The sequence below is a fragment of the Belonocnema kinseyi genome, chromosome 7 (genome assembly GCF_010883055.1).
Source record: "Belonocnema kinseyi isolate 2016_QV_RU_SX_M_011 chromosome 7, B_treatae_v1, whole genome shotgun sequence".
Lineage (NCBI taxonomy): Eukaryota > Metazoa > Arthropoda > Insecta > Hymenoptera > Cynipidae > Belonocnema > Belonocnema kinseyi.
Window position 1 is genome coordinate 27,477,059 of NC_046663.1, and position 18,578 is coordinate 27,495,636.

An 18,578-nucleotide genomic window follows, 5' to 3' on the forward strand; every position below is an offset into this window, starting at 1 on the left:
CAGTCGTGCAGTAAGAACATCAAGCCTCTGTCGTTGGTAGTCTATAATCTCATCCAATATTGCTGGTGTTAATATCTGGATGTTTCGAAGGTGGATGATTTTAGTAACATGGTTTATCAGCTTTCTATTTTTATTTCCTTTTTTATATTAAGTTAATCGACTTAATTTTTACTTTACTTTACTGATGGGGGACCTACAGCTTATGGTGGATTCCAAACGACCAGAACCTCGGTAAAGGTACATAGTAAAATTTTCAGAGGTACTGGCTCAAGGATCGAGCCCCGGACCTGTGAGGTGAAGTCCGAGTGTCTAGCCAACTGAGATAAATGTTTTAAAAAAATTAATTGCTCAAAAGAACTAATTTTTGTCTCAAGCTTAAGATGGTAACTGCCCAACATGTTGAAGGCATTTTTGGTTAGAGTTGGATTTTTATTTCTGATTATTTAGCACGAGACAGTCCCGGTAAATAGCATCAGTTACGGACTGTGTTTTCGTGCTATTTATTTAAAGTACACGTTCGTTTCGTAACACCGCTCCGATACAGGTTACTGAACAATCTGGTCCGGTAATCACCCTAAGTGAAGATTCATACAAGGTCGTCATGTGAGATTCCCAACTTGGGTCCATTAGTATCCAATGTCTTTTGTTTCAGGCGCATTCACTCTACTGACACTCTATTAGCTATTTGCCGCCATACTTTTCTATCATGGCTTACTTCTCTAGCTTCCTTAATGTCAATGCATTTTTTGATGTAGGTTCTCGTGTTTTTGTGGCCTCTTATGTCTCTTCTAACTAGGGTCTCATTTATATATTCTAAACATTCTGCCCGCGGTCTGCCTGTGGTCGCGCTGCCATTTGCTTTACCCTGATACACTTATTTTGTTAATCGTTTATTTGGCATTATCGCAACATGCCCGAACCATCTTAGCCAATTTCTTTCCCATGTGTCCACTTATGGGTACGGCACTCAGGCATATTTTTTGGAAACTCACACGCATGTGCAACAGTTGCCCTGTTTTCCACTCTAGCAACTAACAACGAGGTTAATTTGAAGAAAAAAAAACGATTATCAAATTTTCCTAACTTAAACTTTGCAATTTAAACATTATTTATTTCGCACTCCATACCAATTCTCTAACAGTCAAGAATTAACTTTTTAGTAAATAAAATATTTATTACATACGCTCAGAGTTATTAAACTTTTCGTATTGGAAATCGGTAGGTTCATTAATTTTATTCAACTTTTAGTTAAGAGAAGATCTCGGAGGGCGCGCTTATCTGAGCCTGAGTTGCCCACGTCATTTGCCCTGAGTTCCGTACATATGTGTCCATTAGAGTCTCGTATTACGCATTAGAATCTCATTTCAATTGCGTTGATTTTACTCTTATCTTTTTCTCGATAACGCCATGTCTCGCTACCGTATACTACAGTCGGTATAAGTATAGAATTATTTATTGCTATTTTAGCTTTATTTGATATATTTTAACTTATGATAAGGGGTCCTGCTTCACCAATAACCTTCTTACATTCATTTATGCGTATATTTAACTCCTCATCTATCTTCCCGTCCATAGTAAATAAGCTACTAAGGTATACGAACTTTTGAACTTGTTCAATTCTCTCATCATTCAATATAATATTTTAGTTTTTTTTCCTTTTTCTTTTATAAACCATAGCTTTTGTTTTATTTGCGTTAATTTTTAGGCCCATGTTCTACATGTTTGCATTAAGTTTATTCAACATTTATTGCAAGCCTTCGTTTGCCTCTGTGATAACAACCTCACCATCTGCGAACGCTAACTCACGTATCCTTACTCTTTTGAGACCCACACCTTCGTCGTCGAAAAGAGCCATTCGTAAACACTCGTCCATGATTAATATAAATAGCAATGAACACATAAGCCATTCTTGTCTAACTCCTGAAATAATATCGACAAATTCATTTGAATTCCCATTTACCCTTAGACTCGCTTTGCTACCCGTATATTTAGTTTTTATAGCTAGTAGGAGCCACCCATTAACTACACATTCTTTCAGGACTTCCAAAACTTTACTTCTATCTGCCATGTAAAAAGCTTTTTCTGCGTCAACAAATGCACAGAAAACTTTTCTTCCTACTCTCAAACTTTTTTCTGTAGTTTTCCTTAAGCTAAATATTTGATCCGCACATGACCTACCTAGCCTAAATCCACTTTGGACTTCCCAAATTTTTTCCTCTGTTATTTTTATTTCCCTATGAATAAGAGCTTTTGAGTATATTTTATTTACGGTACTTGATGAGCTAATCACTATGTAATTATTGCAGTCGCTTCTATCTCCCTTTCTTTTCTATATTGGCACGATAATTGTGTTTGTCCAATCGTCTGGGACGTCTCCCTTCTCGAAACATGAATTTATCAATTCGCACAGTGTATGTGGTATGCTCTTGCCACTGTGTTTGAGCATTTCAGCGTTCATACAAGCTACCCCGGTAGCCTTATGGTGTTTAAAGTTCCTAATTATATTCCTAATTCAGTGACACAGACTTCCTCAATTGAGTTTTCTAACGCATAGTGTTCTACAACGCAGTGGTGGTCTCCTACAGCTTCATCTCCGAATTTTCCCCTAAAATATTCTCTGAAAGCGTCTTGTATCCCAAATGCATCATATAACATTTCCCGATTAGTATTTCTTATGTTGACCAATTCTGTACTTTTATTTCCCTTTATTTTTTTATAAAGCAGTTTCTTGCTTTCTTAAGAGTCTTTCTGTATTTCCTTCTCGTATTCTGCTCTAATTTAATATTTAAATCCCTTGATTAATCGTTTGAGTATCTTCCTTTAGTGTCCGTAATCATTTATATGTCTATACCTTATACGTTTTGTTTTCTTGGTTCCCTTTTTTCCATCATCGACCTAAGTTAATTTTAGAGATGAGAAGGTTATTATCAGTATTGTATTCAGAACCCCTCATGACTCTTGTATTTTTCACCAGCTCTCTTAGTCTTTCAGCCAAAACAACAAAGTCAATTATACTGTGGCTATTTCCTTTGGACCAGGTGTATATCTGGATCATTTAATGCTTAAAACAAGTATTACACAGACCCCTTTCTAAGTAAATATTTACCGCAAATATTTATTGTCTTATATAAAGTGTCCCAAGTGTCCTAGGAGGCGTCTTTCCCTTCTCTGGAATCACTATCAACTAAAACGTAGCATGCTATGATAAATCATGTTCTGATTCCAACTTTCTTTCCAGCCCATAGCAGTCTATGAGATACGAAGTCATGATCTCCGGGATGCTGCTGCGCTCTATCAGTTAAAATCAGATCCGCTCCTTGCCTACCATGTGATTCACTCTCTACTCCTGACCATATTTTAAATCTGCTTTTTTACACTGCGTTTTCTGTGTCTCTACTTTTGCATCCCTTTTTCTTTGTTTCAGACACACATAAAATATCCAGTTTCCTTACATGCATTGTTTCTCATAATTCGTTCACCCTGAGATCATTAACCCCCCTAGCATTCCAAACACCTAGTCTCCATTCATCGCCTGAAACTTGACCTTCACATTCATCTTCACATTATTGATCATAATAAGTTAAATTAAGGGCATGTGATACTTCGTCGTTTGGTCAATCGGGTACAGTTCCCCAAGGTTTTTTCTACAAAAATGAAAATTTTAAAAAACTGAATTCGGAAATGCTATAAAATATCATAACGGACGTCCCCGGACTCTTTTTTGAGGGATAATAACAAAAAAAAATGATTGTGCTAAATAAAAATTGTATGCATTATTTTGAGGTTACGTCGTTTTTCATCTCTGCCTTTCCGATGAATTGAAAATTATTGATGAAATAAAGTTTCTTAATTGCCTGCAAACAAGGTTAGTTCCGGGAGATTAGTTACTATGTTTATTTGTAAGTCCAAAGTTTTCGGCCAAAAATATTGTGTAGTTTGGAAGTAATGCTCGGAAGAATTGTAACACACATAACCTCGAAATATACACACGTTGTTAGCAAAATCGATTTTTTTTTTAAATAAACAAACAAAAGTGTGCGGGGACGTCCGTTATCATGTTCGCTATCATTTCCCAGATTTTGACGACAAAATATTTCTTATCCTAGGAAAAAAGCCGGGGGAATCCAATACTGAAAAAATCGATACTAATTCCTAAGCGCTATGCAAATTAATCACATTTTGCTAAATTAAAACTTTTTTGAATTAACTTACAAAAAAAGGTGTAGGGACGTCCGTTAGCATGTGCGCTATCATTTCTCAAATTTTTAAGACAAAACATTTATTATTCTAGAAAAAAAGCCAGGGGAACCTAAAACTTGTAAAATCGACAATTTTCTAAGTATCACATGCCCTTAAATTAAACTGCATTTGTATAGAATTTGAGATTGAAGTACTTGGACGCTTAAAATTTTTGAATAGTTTTAGAGTCATATTAGAAAATTAATTATTGTGAACTTTATAAAATTTAATGTATTGTTCGATTGGAAAATATTAATTTTTAATTACATTTCTTCAACTGAAAACGCTTTTTATTCCAAAAGGTTAATTTCAACCCCTTTTAATTTTTAACTGTTAAAGTAGTGAGAACTGCATTTTAAAAATATTTAAATTTAAAGTCCACGCTTGGAAAACGATGCTTACAATTTGTTAAGAATTTAATATTTTTCTTAATTTTTTAAGTGTTTTCCATATATTCAATCTTACAAATTAAACTAAATTACCTGTAGAATAATACACCTATTTTATTCTTCTTGTAAAAAGTAACAAATTTTAAATGTTATTTCATAATCTTCATTTGAAGCTGGCGGGCGCGTTAATTCTTATTTTTTCAATATGAATCGCATGAAACCTCCTCAGTAAGGTCACATTTTTTTCACAAGCACCATCATATTTTACAATTAGTACTAGCAGACACAGCCATGCTTTACTGTGGCTTAGTTAGAATATGTTCAATTAATATTATACTAAACTATTTAAGATGAATGAATGATACACAAAATCAAATAGATTTTGTAGCACCAAGATGTCGAAGCATGGTGCCATCTATTGGTTGCTTACCCAAAATACATAGCGTAATATCATGAAGTGACGCTCAATAGAGTATCTTACACCGCCATCTGTTAGAGACTTAGGGAAGTTACACATAAAAGCATTTAATTTTCAATAAAAGAATTTCTAAATAATTGATGGAGATGAAAGGTATCCTATCCCTCAAGTTGGACCAAATTACACACAGTATATATTTTATACAACCTATCGTTTGAACCAGGGCAGTAAAATTGCTTCATAATCGGATGCAGTTTGAAACCACGATAATGCATAAATTGACTAAAAATATAAATTTGTATAATTTAACTAGTAATTAAATGACTTTCTCTTAGGAAACAATGGTATCGCCTTTGACTTAGAAGTTTGGCATCGAAGCCTGAAACGTCCTCTCTACCACGGTCATGCCATGCTGGGTCGTATGACAATTGATACCAAAGCTCGGATATGGGTGCCTCTTCTTGGAGGTTCACATGTAAGGATTCAATCACTTTGAAAATATTTATAACAATGAAGCTTTTAATAAAAACATTTTAAAATCTTCCTTAGGTCCTTCAAATTAATCCACGTACTAATATAGTGCTGCAAGCTATTTACATACCTGCAGCCAGACTAAGCGCATGCGTCTTCGGAGGTGAGCACAAGAATATTTTATACGTATCAACACTGGGATATGATAGTCCTGAAGAACGTCCACCTGGCGATCAGGGTGGTAAGATTTTCGCCATCTCAAACCTTATCGACGTGATGGGACATGACGCTACTCCATTTAAGATGCCTCTGGTACATTTGTGAATACAAAACTATGTATTTTAATATTTCAAAAGCATAATAAATAATTTCTATATAAAGTGAACCCGAGACATGAGGCCCACAGAGTGTGTTTTTCCGGGAATTGACGCGGCGCAGTGGGTGAGTGCCTCAAAACGGACACTCACTGTAGGGTTCACTTTATTTGAATTAAAATTTACGCTGATTTTTTTATTCACTAAATTTTTGTTATTAAAAAAACTAACAATCAATCATTGATGACAATAATTTGGGGGAAGGGGCGCCTCAAAATGCCGCCCACCTGATGTGGATTACTTTGTGTTACACAATATTACATTAGATTTCATAGGACTACTCTGGATTACATAAAAGCATGGTAAATTAATCTGCCTTAACTATGGACTCACGCAACTTTTCAACCAAAAACAAAATATATTAGCTTTTGGAGAAACAAAACTAAAAATGATACATTTTTCCTGAAAAATTTAAAAGTTAAATTTTTAATTGAAAAATTAATTTGGAAGAAACAAAACGATTTTTTAACAGAACAGCATCAGTTATCAAGCAATGGAAAAAGTTTTTCTACTAAAATAATAAAAACGAAAGAAAAGAATAATTTTTAAATAAATTTTCCAAAGGTAGATCCTACTTTATCCTGGATAATATTAAAATAAACTGACCCCACCCTTTTTAAATAATGATAAATAAAATACGATATCTACATTTTCTTCATTTTTCAATTATTAATTTTAAAATAAATTATTCAAAACATACTATTTCGGGTGACTCAAATGATATTTCATTCACCCTAATAAGTCAAAATTAGGATTAGAAGTCCTGCTTTTCTTCCGTAATACTAACGAGTCAGGAAATTTTTGTATTGACAAACGCCGTAAACACATTCTTTAATTTTTTCAGCTTTTTGGAAACTTATAAAAATATCGATAAGTATTTAATATAATGGTAATAATCATTGTTATTATTATAAAATAATCAATCATGTTATTTATCATTCTTCTCTTTAAAAATTTTACTCGGGTGAGCCCGATTATACAGCATAGCCACGGACTAAGTGCAGTGACTAATGAGATTATTATAAGACAATCAAATACGATGTTTGAAACCGCCTGCTTGAATTAAATCAAAATTGCAAAAAAATTATAGAATGCTTAATAAATATTGTCAAATATTTAATCAATTCCAAGTTATTTTTAAACTTGCGAAAGATTCGTTTTTTTTTCAATCTAGATTGACAAAGATTTTGAAACAAGAAGCTTAATTAAAATCACAAAAGGTTTTAAGAAAATAGAACTTTTTTCTATAGATTCCCGAAAAATGTTAAATGATTTTTTATTGTGAAACATTAACCCTAGGATAATGATTTGTTATTATTTGTTAAAAAAATAAGCTTTTTATGAAGTTGGAAAGGTTTTTGAAGTTACATTTTGGAAGATTCCAGTACATATTTTTTATTTCGCAGAATTCAAAAAAAAAATAGTAGTCATGAAATTTAGCCTAAGATTTAAAGGAAAAGAGAATTTTCAGTAAAGTTGTTTTCTAATTAAATATACACTAAAGTCATTTCAAGCTGAACAATCAACGTTGTTACAAATAATTTATAAAATCGAGGAAAAAATCGAGTGAATTATAACTGGTTTTGGGAAAGAACTCGAGGTGACCTTTTAAAATATATAATTTACAATTTTCATTGTTTATTTAACAATGGTTTTTCAGGTTTAATGCTTTTCTCGCTGACTCTAAGTAAAGGTTGCAACTATTATTCAATTCTAATGCTCAAGGGTTTATTTTATTTCGGAAAAGATTATCTGAAAATCTTATCGATACGTTTTTAGATTTAAAATTTTATTTAGGGGTTATAAAATCCTCATTTTTGTGAACAATAGGTTCTTATAATTATTTTTTAAAAGTATTTTTATTTTATAAAATGAACATATTTAACGAAAGATGCAAAAAATTATGGTGATAATTTTTACTGATCAAATGAAAAAAATTAATTATGAGAACAATGCTAAAAAAGGTAAATAACAATAACGACTCAAAAAATGAAAATTTTGCAAAAATGTTTTAGGACCTTAATTTAGGATTTCACGTTTTCTACAGGGGAAAAAAGTTCGAATTAGAATCCATTAAGAAGATAAAAATAATGTTAGTTATTTAAAAAGAGTTAGTTTTGTATGATTATAACAAAAGGATTCTGTTCTATAAATTGAACGATTTCGTCCAATATGGCTTTTGTTGGAAAAAAGGGTAATTATTTAAAAATATAAAAATTTCATTTTAGTTCAAAGTTGATCTTCTTCAAGAGAAAATTTACGAATTTTGTCGAAAATATAATTCTTTTGTTAAAAATAAAATTGTTAAAATAAATTTATTTGTTATGTTAAAAATTCATCTTTTTTGATAGAAAATTAATCCTTGTCATTGAACATTCTTCTCATTGGTTTAAAATTACACTATTTTGTTGAAAAATCGTTTTTTATTGAAAATTGATTTTTGAACCAACATTATAACAATTTAATTTTGTTGTTGAAAACTAATCGCTTCTTTTTAAACTAAGATTAAATTATTGTGTTGAAAACTCATGTGTTTTCTTAAAAGTTAAAATTTTTTATAGCAAATTAATATGTTGGGATGAACAATTCATGTGTTTTGTTAAGTTTTCCCCCTTTTTCTGGGATATTAATCTTTTTGCAAAATTAAATTTATGCTCTTGGAATATGCGGTATAACCAAATTTTTAACTGTTGACTATAATTTTATTTCTATAATTATAAAACATTAACGGACAAATCTTATTTTACGATTGTACATTATAATTAATTCGTAAGTTTCAACAATATTTAAGATTTTATACTTGATTATTTAAATCTCTAGTTTATTATTTGCAATAGCCAATGTTACAAATATATTTTTTTTGTTGCAAAAAGATCCTCCTTTTTATTAGCACTAATTTTCCTTGAAATGAACTGAACTTCTTATCTTCTCGAAAATATCTCGAAAAAAGAAATTTACTACTTATTTACAGAAATAATAACATTTTATCACGCAATAAGGGTTTTTGTTTGTACGAATTTAAATTAAACTTTATTAAATCTTTTTCAATAATTTAAGGGAAATATATTTAGTTGATAATATTACAATAATACAAATAAAAATTATGCGAATTTTTTTCAATAAACAAGCAAAACTATTGTATAAATTTTATAATTTTTAAATAAATTTTATACTTACATATTAAATTTATTAATTAAAATTAAACCCATTCACAGATTTAAGTAATGAAGTGCAGAATACTTGAATTAAGAAAAATTGTACTTGGGAATATTTAAAGATACCTGAAAACCCCTGTAATTGTAAAAATATTTTTCTGGAAAATTGTAACAAGTAAAAAACTTGTCGCGGTTAATACGTTTTTCTAAATAATATAAATATTGTATGGGTATTCTAAGTCTTTTTAAAACATAGACACTAAGATTATTTTATACTTGAATGTTTTTCAATAAAATTTCAGTACGTCCTTAAAATAAAAATTTTAAACGTAAGAATTATTTTTCTGCGGAGAATTAATTGCAAGTTCAAAGGCATTATTAAATTTTTCAACATTACCTGCGAAAACAACTAAGAAAAAAAAAGTACGTTTAATAATAGACCTATCAATTCTTGGGTCTCAAAGGAAAACGAATCAGTCCAGATTTTGACGAAAATAAAATTATTAGTTGAAATTATTATTATTATTAATTATTTCAATAATATAATTATTCATTATTATTCTTTTATATTATTATTTAAAATTTTAGATGCAATTCATTTACTTTATCACGTCAATTTAAAAAGAATAAAGGAGACAAAACGCATTTTTTGTAATTTTTAAAAAAAATAATTTAGGATCCGAGAAGGCCAATTTTTCAGAACTTCTTAAAATTGGAAAGTTCTTTGTTTCAACTTGGAATTTTAATTTGTTTTGTAAATTAACTGTTTAGACTTATAATTTTTTATCGTTTACAAATTTTCTTTTACAGCTCAGAATTTATTTAAATTTAAAATTCCCATTTTTAAGTAAAAATTATAATTAATTTTAAAATTCCGGGAAATAATTTTAAACTTCAAAAAAATCCTAAAATGCCTGTGATATTCTTGGAATCCCTTGAAATCTCCGAAACTTAATAGATAACTTTTAAATTCCATTGCTGAATTCAATACATAATTGTAATTATTTATAATTATAATTAATAAAATAGTTGTATTTTGATTATTGTAATATGATGAATAAAATGTTTTTTGCGAGATTATTGAAAAAGATAAAAAAAAGTTTGATTTCAAAGTGTGGAAATATAATACTTTCTTGAGTAATAAAATTCTATTATTTTTGTAAATGGTTTATGAATTTTTTCCTCTTCCGTTGTTTTAAAAATATAAGAAGTTCAGCGTTAATTTATCAGAATAGAATGCGGTAAGCTAACAATTTTATTTAAGCTTTGATGAAATAGCGAAATTAAACAGATGCGTTTTACTTTCAAAACAAACGAAATGAATTTAACAAAAAAAGTTAAATCTTTTTCAAAAAGCATGACTTTTTAACAAACAAAATTAAATAGTCCAATTATTATTCTTCAGAAAGTTAATTTTAAGTTAAAAAAAATTTAAACAAAATATATTTAAATTTTTGACAAAAGAAAGTAAATTTTCAACCAAAAACATTAATGTTCAACCAAAAAGAACCATTTTCTGACAAAAAAGCAAATTTTTCCAGAAGAACTTAACATAGAAGAATTTAGCGTTATGAAACTAATTTTCTATTGAAAAAAACTCATATGTTAAGTTTAACAAAGTTAAAAAAAAAGAATTTTTAATAACGGGGCCGTGCTGTTTTTTATAATAAAGCCGTATTTGATATTTATATATTTTTTCAATATTAGGAATTTTAGAACCTTTCGAATTCTGCTTAATTTCAGGCAAGATTTAAAATTTGGGGGAATTATTCATAATTTAGAAATTTTTTTGAATTTGGAACTTTTTTTAATTTCTGCTTATTTATTAAATTTACGAAGAAATAAAATTAGTTAGTTTATTATAAGCGTTATATAATTCTTTCACTGAACAAATTTTTTAATGATTCTATAATTTAAAAAAAAGATTTTAAAAAATGTTAAAATAATTCAAATTTTAGAAAGATTTCACAAAAATGTGACACAAAATATAGAATGTTGATGCTTTTGAAAATAAGCAAAAGCTTTTCAAGAATTTTGAGGAAATTCAAGAGAATTGATTGTTTTCAGATTCCGAGTAAAATATAAAATAACTTTGTTTAAATTAATTTTATGAAAATATTTAGAAACACTTTAAAACATTCTTTAAATTGTACAAAAATAACCCAGGCAATATTTTTAGCATTTAAAGGTTTTGCAAAATTTGTAGGAAGTGTTCAAATTTTTTTTTAAATGCTTGAGATTTTTGAACAAATTTAAAACTAATTTACAATTTGGAAAAAATTCCGAAATATTATAAAAATAATCAGGAAGATTTAAGGAAAATTTTTGAAATAACCTGACACAGTTTAAAGAACTAAAATTTCTAAGCTGAACCAACTTTTTCTGAGCTTTTGAAAAATCATGAAAAATTATGAAAATATATTCGAAATTTTCTAGAAACGTTTCCAAAATACCTAAAATTTGAAAAAATAGTTATAATTTTTTCTAAGAAACCTAGAAAAATTATACACACACCCATCTGAATAGAATTTTGAATTTTATGAAACGAAACAATTTTCTGAAAATATAATTTAATTTAATTTAAAAAAGCCCCTTGAGTCAAAAGTCTTTGGATACAAGAAAATTGTTTTCTGTTAGAATGAAAAATTTTTGGCATTCAATGTATTGTTTCTTTGAAAATTATTGTTTACATTTTAAATAACAACAATCTCGATCACATTCCGCATTGCAATAATTTAATAAAAAAAACTACCATGCGCATTTAAATAAGCTTGAATTAAAATTTTTAAAAAAGTATTGTTAATTTAGGGCTGAAAGGTAATTTATATAAATATATTAAACGTTAAAAAAATTTTCTTTGGTTAAAAGATTTAATTCCTGTATTTAAAAAAAAATAATATTCAGTGAAAAAACATTTTTTTTAATTTTTTGAATTCGGCAATTTTCTATTGTCGGAAACTTCTTAAGGTCGGATATTTTAAGAATTTGCACACTCATATAAATATAGTTTTAGATTTTATGAAACAAAACAATTTTCTGAAAATATGATCGTGTTTAGAATAAAGTAAAATTTTTTTTTAATTATTCAATTTCGAGAGTTTTCTATTGTCGGAAAATTCTGAGCGTCGAATTGTTTAAGAATTTGCAAATTTTGAATTTTTACAATTTGGCAATTTTATAATTTCTGAAATCTCTTGTTTCGAACGGTGTTTTTTTCGGAAATAAAAAAATATATAAATAATCTTAAATAAAAAGATGAATTTTCTATAAAAAAGAATTAATTATTAATGAAGTACATGAATTTCCAACAAAACTTTTCAACTTTTATTAAAAACTATGTATCTTCATCCAAACAAAATTAAATAGCTAAATTGATACTTAAAATATTAATATTAAATAAATAAATACGAATTTTTGACAAAATACTTGACTTTTTAAACAACGAAATGCATTTTTTCACAAAAAATAAATGTGCAACCCAGGCCATTTATTTTATACGAAAATTATAAACTTTTATCAAGACAATTTAACAAAACACAGTCAAAAAATAAATTCTGAATAAAAAACAAATTTTCAACCAAAAAGATTAATTTTCTATTAAAAATATTAAAATTTTTACATTATGCATGAATTAAACAAAATTAAATTTTTAGCAAAATAAATCAATTTTCAACGAAAATGTGGATGTTTCTGCACAAAATTTATTTCTAATAAAAAATACTAGTTTTCTACCAAAAAATACCATTTTTCTTAAATACATGAATTTTTAACAAAAAATGGAGTATTTGTATTTTCAGTTAGAAAAATTTATTTTTATCTGCAACAGAACGAATTGAAAAACCAATTTTTTAGCAAGCAAAGGTTTTTGAAGCAAAATTATGAATTATTGTAAAAAAAATCAATATTCTCTTCTAAAAAATGTCATCTTTTAATAAAAAATAAAAAATTTAGAATTCAAGTCAAATATTTTTTTGACAAAAAGAATTTTTGCAAAATGGTTCAATAAAAAAAATGTTTTGTTAATTAAAATGACAAAACAAGCATAAAAAATGGATTTTAATAAAGAAGATTAATTTAATACCAAATTTTAACAAAATCCATGAGTTTAAAAAAGCAGATGATTTTTCATACAAAGAAATAAAATTTCATCTGGATTGATGAATTTTGAAAAACAACATAATTGGTTTTCCACGAAGAAGATTAAATTTTCTCGAAAAAAATACCAATTTGCAACAAAGAACATTAATTTTCCTCTAAAAAATATAATTCTTGAATCGAAAGTTTTAAAATAATTGGAATAAAGCTTTGTTTTTAAAATGCTATCATCAGCCAGCTTATTTGGAAAATAATTTAAAATTTTGATTAATTTTGAAAACTTTTTAGATATATTTTTACAAATTCTAAAATTTTAATTCATGCTTTTAATTTAAAAAAATTACCAATGTGGTAGTATTTCAAAAATTCGAAAGAAAATTAAAATTTTAGGTTAAGCGACGAACGATATAAAAAAAAGTCAGGAAAGGAGAAAGGTGTCTTTTCGAAAACCCTAAGAGATTATCATAAAACTTTTTAAATTTAAAAGAAAAAATAGAAAATTTATATTTCTTGACCAAGTGATGATTACAAATTCTACTGCTCGGTAAAAATTCATTTTCTTAGTTTATGGTTTATTACTTTAGCAAAGAATTCGTTTTTAACGGAAAATGGAATTATTTCATTTTTGGCTGAAAACTTATCTATTTAGCGTGAAACTAAAATAAGTTTTTTGTCTAGCGTTGAACGCATCTTATTATTTAAAAAAATATAATTATTATTATAATAATATTATTGAAATATTAACTATAATTTAAAGAATTATTATAATTACATTTATCAAAAAAATTTTATGTGATAAGATGTAACAAAACGATAAAAGGAGGGGACATTGTTACCTTCGTTTTCTGAAAATAAAAATTTATTTTAAAAAATGTCGTGTTTATACACGAAAATGTGTTAACGTCGAAATTGAATTACCTTGCATCAAGAGAATAAGGAACGAACGGTTTCCGTATTGATATTTTAGCTAACAGAATAATTAAAAACTCAAATAAAAATATTGCATGAAATCAAAACTATTTTCATCACATAAATGTAATATTTATAATTTATTATTTCGTATTTTATAATTTAACAGTTCTTTAATATTCAATATTCTCTTAATTGCATAATTCAAAAGTTCCCGACAATAGAAAATTCTCGAATTTGAATAATTAAAAAAGATTATTTTTTATTTACTATTAATTATCAACAATTTAGTAAATAAATTCTTCGATCACAAGCGATTTTTTCAAGCTCCGTTATTTTTTATAAATCATTTTTCATAATCATGTTAATAATATTTTTTAACGAATTTCCATTCAAGCTTCCTTTTTAATGTGCATGTTAGCTTTTTATTAATTTGTTGCATTGACAAATATGATGGAAATTGTTGTTATTTCAAACTGAAACAATAATTTAAAAAAGACAATTAATATATAAAGATTGTCATTGCAATAATAAACTTTTTTTTTAACAAAAACTTTTGATTTAATAGATTTTTTTTATTAATAATAATTAATTTTTGACTACAATAGGAATCTTTGCACTACGAAGAATGTGTATTTTGGAATTCACGATTTTTTCCTATCGCTTGAGATAAATATTTTTAGGTTTCTCAAATCAAAATTTTGTTATCTTATTCTAAACCCGATAATATTAAAAAAAATGGTTTCTTTCCATAAAATTTGCACATATACATTTATAAAATTTGCCTGGTTTTCTTGAAAAGGTTAATTAATTAAATTAAATTTTCATTATTTTTCAGAACTTTTGAAAATTATAGGAAAATTTGGTTTTGCTTGGAACTTGAAATTGTTGAAACCGAATAATATCATATCTTTTGAATTCTTACAAAATGATTGGAAAGCTTTGATATATATTAAAAAATAGTCAAAAATCTGAATTTTGTATTACATTTTTTGGACATCTTTTGAAAATTTCATTTTTTCAAAAATGTTTTCAAAACGTTTGTATATCAGTTTAGAAAGATTAGCATTTTTTTACATTCTTTTGAAAAAATATTCACTACTAATGAATTTTATCTTAAATCTTTCAGACTCCTGTTTGAATATTATAACAAATATTTTTAAATGTTTCAAAATCTTTTAAAATACTAACATTGAATTAATATTTTAGAGCACAAATTCATCTAAAAATCAAGAATCTTACAAAAATAGCGATTCTCATGAAATCTTTCAAACTGAAACAAAAGATATATTGTTTTAACAAGATAGATGAATCCTCAGAAGAAAAAAAATTTTTCAAATATTTTTACACAAAACAGTAAAACATTCTAAATTAATGTTTGAAAAAGTAAATATATTTTTAAACAAATAGTGGGATTTTTAACCAAGCTTTGGGACATTTGAGTACATTATTAATTATAAGAGAATATCAATAATAATTATAGAAATAATATTTTTTTACTGAATGTGGCAAATTGAAATATTTGTTCATAGAATCTTTTATTTACAATTGTGAATGTCGTTTTTTGTTATTGTTCAAGAGTCTATTTTTAGTTTATGATAAAAATTCGAATTTTTTAGTTTAAAGTTGATATCACCCCTTGAAAATTATCTTCTTGGTTGAAAGTTAAACTATTTGGATAAAAATTAAGTTTTTTAAATAGAAAATTCATCATTCTGGTTAAACATTAGCTTGGTCAAAAATTCAACTATCTGTTTAAAAATGTTGTTTTTGTTGTTGAAAGGTTGACCTTACTGATTAAAAATATCAATGCACTGTCAAAAATTTCCGTTGAATTTCAAGAATAATCATTTTTGTTAAAAATTCCTTTCCTTTGTGGAAAATTAAAGTAATTTGTTAGGATTTTTTTGTTTGAAAATAGGGTTTTTCAGCTAAAGCTGTAAGAATTACATTTGTGCTTACAAATTCATAATTTTTTGTTTAAAATTTAAGTCTTTTGTGAGAAAATTGGTCATCTTGGTTAAACATTCATTAACTCAAAAAGTTTTAATAATAAAAATTTTCGTTGAATATAAGCTTTTAATCAGTGTTTAATAAAGTTTGGATCCTTTATTTTTTATCATTTCGTAGTGACAACATTTTTATTTTTAATACCCTAAAAGTTTATATTTTTCGACCTGCGAAAATTTTTTCTAATTTTTCTCTGTCTGAATTAAAAGTTTTTTAAATTTAAAAGCTTTCGAATTCAAATTAATTTGAATACTTTAAAGGCTTTTAACTAGAAATAATATGATGTAAAATTTGTGAATGTTAAATGTATCAATTTTTTAATTCTAATCTTAAAATATTTAAATTCTAACGTTATGAAATTATCTTTCTTTGAAAGTCTCAAACTGGAAACATTCAATGTAGAAATTCTTCAATTTGATATAATAGCTAAATGATTAGGCCTTATGAAATGACACAATTTTAAAAACAAAACTGCATTGGAATAACATTAGTTTTGTCATTCAAACCAAAAAAAAAAAAAATGAAAAAAAAATAATACTATGATTGGTATTTTCAATTAAAAATTTAAATTATTTGTTGAAACTTCGTAGTTATTTATTAAATATTGAGTTTTCAGATTTGATTTTAACTATTGCAGGTTTTGGCCATTCAAAATACATCCTTTTTTATAAAGTTCCAAATATTTTGTTGGAAAGTCATGTACTTTTTTGATAATTTATTATTTTTTAATACAAAATTGATCTTTTTTTTAAAGTTTATATTGTTTGTTGAAAATTCATATTTTAGTTGAAAATCAGTTTTTCTATTGAAAATTAAATAATCAAATTAAGAATCTGATTATCTAAATTTTTAGTTGAAAGTTCAAGAATTTGATTCAAAATTAAAATTTGTTTGTTGAAAATTAGACTTTTTACTCTTAATTTTCATTTTATTGCAAATTCATCTTTTTTGGTAGTAGGCTACTTTTGTTGAAAAAGCATTGATCTTTTCAATAAATTGTGATGTTTTTACATTCTTTTGTGATAAAGTAACCCTTCTTTTATTTGCGAAAATATCTTTAAACAAATTTTAAGCTCATTTGATGTAAGCCCGGTTGTTGGTTGTGTGCGTTAACCAGCTTATCAAGATGTGATTGGTGGTAGTTCGTTCTGTGAGAGTCGCTGTGTCGTGGGACCCGATGAAGTTATTGATTCAATTCTGATAAGTCGCTGGTGTGGCGCTGGTAAGGCGCCAGGGTAAGGCGCTGGTAAGGCGTCAGGGAGACTGGGAGTGATCAAGAGGAGGAAGGTTATGGAGGAAGAGGTTAGGTAGGGTGAAGTCAAGAGGTAGGTCGGATGTAAACCAACGAACTTATGATGGCTTTGGAAGTGGCAGAGGAAGAAGGAAGCGAGGAGGAGGAAGGTTGGTTCTCTTCCACTTGGGTGGTGAAAGAGTCCCGGATGGCGGCAGAGGATTCGGGTTTGCCTTCGGTAGGTTGGATTCGGTACGGAGTGTGAAGCGTAGAGCTGAGCGGGGCTGAGAAAGCTTACCGCCCTCTTTAAGGATAGGTGAGAGAAGGGTGAGCGGAGCAGAAAGAGCTTTCCGGCCCCCAAGAATGAGAAAGAGGTGAACGGGGCTGAGAATAGCTTACCGGCCTCTAGGAGAGAGATTAAGAATAAGAGAGAGAGGAGAAGAGAAGGAGGAGTGGAAACAAACTGGAATTGCTTCGATCTTTTATTTACTTAACGCTCAAGAAAAAGGGTACGCGTACCGAGACTTGCGATGGGTGACTCACCCGGTCTTTCGTCCGAGCGAGAGTGTACTGACTCGGTCGACTGAACCGGTATTTATTGAAAGCCCTCTGGTCGGTGATTGGCGCGGGATTCTCACGCAATAGGATTGCAGGTAGAGGGGCATGGCGGCCGCCTCTTCTATCCCCCACTCTTGGGGCTTTTCGGCGCGTCCTTCGAATTTTGAAAAGCGTCCTACGTAACTGGCAGTAAAATCGCTAGTTTAGAAATGAAATGTTATCAGTAGTTTTAAAAAAATTGACAAAATTCTAAAGAGGAACAAATTCACAAAGAATCCTGGAACTTAAGAAAAGTTCAATTAGAAAATTTAAAAAAGATCAAAAGGAAAATATCTGAGAGTATAAATATTCATTGAAATGAAAGTACTGAATTTACAAATAAAAGAATTCCTCAAAACATATATAATACTATCTGACGAATATAATTGATTAATTATTAAATATGTAACCCACTAAAATATATAAAATCGATTGATTAATTAAATATGTGACCTAGTAAAAAAATAAAAATCATTCTAAATCCCTACATCAGTTTTTATTCAGAGCTCCTGGTTTTAATTCTAGTTTATTTAAATTATTTACGTGACCATTCCGTTTAAGGTGGTTTTAGCGTGACTCAGTGAGTCCTATGAGAGTGTAAAAAAGTATTTTTGATTTACATGGAATCTTTTGTGTTTGAAAATCCGAAAATTAATTAAGATAGACATTTATGGCCGTCCCGCGATGTAA